We start from the raw sequence: 2,380 nt of genomic DNA, 5'->3' as shown, positions 1-2,380 counted from the left end.
ATTTGTCTAGAAAAAGAGAAGATAAAGCATCCATCATCCCCTCCTTAATCCAAACAATAGATGAGACAATTTAGCAAGGAGAACCCTGGGAATTCCTTTCCTCATTCCTGTGGCTATTCAGCCTGCACTTGTTCCCAAATCCTGAGGAAATGGGGAAACATAAAAATCTCAGTTTCCATATTTGGAATAAGTTTCTATTGCTTATGGCTGTACAGAACCAAATATGAGGGTATAGAGTTGGTTGAAAGTAATTTTATCCTTTTTAATCATTGTGATCCAAATCCAAGAGTTAAATGGACTCTAGACACTTTATGATATTAATAGTTATGCTGAAAGAAGATTTAGCCCAACAGTAGTAAGAAATTAAGAACCTAGAAAATGGTATTTTGTCTGGAAAAATGTCCCTGTCAGCGTTAATTAATTTACCACGTATTTCAAGGTTAATTTTAAATTCAAGGAAATGAGGCGTTACAGGAAAGAAGCTTTCCTTTTATGGGGAACAATTGAGAAGAAAGGAATAAGCTAACATGTTGAGGTAACACATCAGGTAGCTGAAAAGTGTATGATAGTACAATAAAAGTTAAAAATTAACAAACAAAAATTTATTTTTGTGAATTTGCAGTATTTTAATCAGAACTGAACTTGATGTAAGTATAATACATACTGCTGAAGATATTCATTCTGTGTAGAAAATTAATCTTTTGCATTTGTGTTTCAGAATTACAGTTTTTCTTTTCTTCTTCTATGTTGAGTTCATATGTGTTATAAAATTCTTAATTTACAAAATTCTCTATAATAATATTTGTATATACTTTATGTGGTCTTTATTTGTTATCTCCCCTCTGATCAGCTGCAAAGTAATGGTAAAAATTTCATTTGAGCCTGTTCCTAAGAGATTTCTAGATCATTTTGGCCAGCCAGTTTTGAAAGCTTTACTTTCATCGAAAATGCACATTTCAGAAGTTTGTCTGCTGCAGCAAGAGATTATACTTCAAAATACTGTATCATGTTGATAGGTGTTTCTTTATAACATTCCCCAAGGAACAGACTGTACCTCTCCTTCATTAGTAATAAAGTGTAGTTTCATGAGAGTAAGTGTTTATGGATGCTTATAGCCATACCTTAACAGTGCCAATGGCGTTATACTCTTACATAGTTTTAAATATCCATATTATCAAGGAACAAAGATATTCACAATTTTCCTACCATCATTTTGATATTCTTGAGCCTTGGTTCACATAACAGTTTTCACTTATTTAGTTTGAGGCAATTATTTCCAGTTTCCTCTGACTCAACAAAAAGGTTGTCGGGAAAAAAAAAATGTTTTGAGGACTAACCTGAAAGGCTACCTATGGGCTGCATCTAGAGCAATATTTATGAATCTTTTTCCTTGGCTGAGACCAACCAGAATAAACTTATGATGCCAGTGCTCTACTCTAGGTCTTGGTTGCCAATCCAAATCTAAATTCTATATGCCCAATTTGGTCTGATCTTCAGATTCCAACGTAAATTAGGATGAGTTACTTTAAGAACTGTTCTTCTATTTTTTTCCCACCAAATTTGTAATCCTTAAAATGGACATTGACTGATGGGAGCCAAGTCATATCTTGCATGTGTGGCATCCCCCATTCCATGGCACCCTGGGTGGTTGCCCATATCGCCCACCCCTAAGGCCCTCTCTGTCGGTGGAAATAAACATTTCTCTGAACAGTCACATAGTAACAAAATGTAACATAATAGAATAATCCAGCAGCCCATTTTATTGGAACAAACTGGATTAAAGAGAGGAGGGAAGAAGATCTACCTTCTAGCAGTTCATTTGATGTATCTTTAAATATCATGAAATGCTTCGATGTTTGTCAAAAAAATAATACCAATAAAGGAGTAAATGTCCCTTTGTAGTTGAGCTGCAGTGTAATAAAAAGGACCAGTTCTGAAGCCAGCAATGTCTGGAGGCCCTGCAGTAGCCAATAAACTCCCCCTCACCCCCTCTGGGGAGAGCATGAAAAAATGCATAGGTTTCTGATAACACCTCACCCAGCACAGATTCAAGGTGTGTAACATCTGTGCCCTGTTAGCTGGAAGAATCATGTCCAAATTGTGAGGACTAAAAAATAGGGATGGAGGATTGAGGGACCATGGGGGATCATTAGACAGTGTATAGTGGCTGCACAAGGGAGTGGATAAAGGCGAGTGGATAAAAGCATGACCCAGCTGCTGATAGAATGACATTCCTCAGGAAAGAAACAGCAGATAAAAAGAGACTTTACCTTTTCCTCAGCAAATACTCCCCATTTCAAATACAGTTGAAGCAAGCAGCTTGGTTTACAAAAATAATAATTGGAGTTGCCTGTTGTTCATTTTTTTTGCTGCTGTTGTT

At 36.2% G+C, this 2,380-nt stretch overlaps 1 long non-coding RNA gene across 3 annotated transcripts in view; it reads right to left on the bottom strand.

Annotated features, from left to right (window-relative positions):
* Positions 1-2,380, bottom strand: part of LOC109304814 — a 57,599-nt gene that overhangs the window by 41,914 nt on the left and 13,305 nt on the right. The gene's annotated exons all lie outside the window — the stretch shown is intronic.

This window comes from Gavialis gangeticus, unplaced genomic scaffold (assembly GCF_001723915.1).
Source record: "Gavialis gangeticus isolate Ggan-Ray unplaced genomic scaffold, GavGan_comp1, whole genome shotgun sequence".
In the NCBI taxonomy this organism is placed as follows: domain Eukaryota; kingdom Metazoa; phylum Chordata; order Crocodylia; family Gavialidae; genus Gavialis; species Gavialis gangeticus.
The sequence above is the reverse complement of the archived record's forward strand: the minus strand, read 5'-3'. Positions and strand labels throughout refer to the sequence as shown.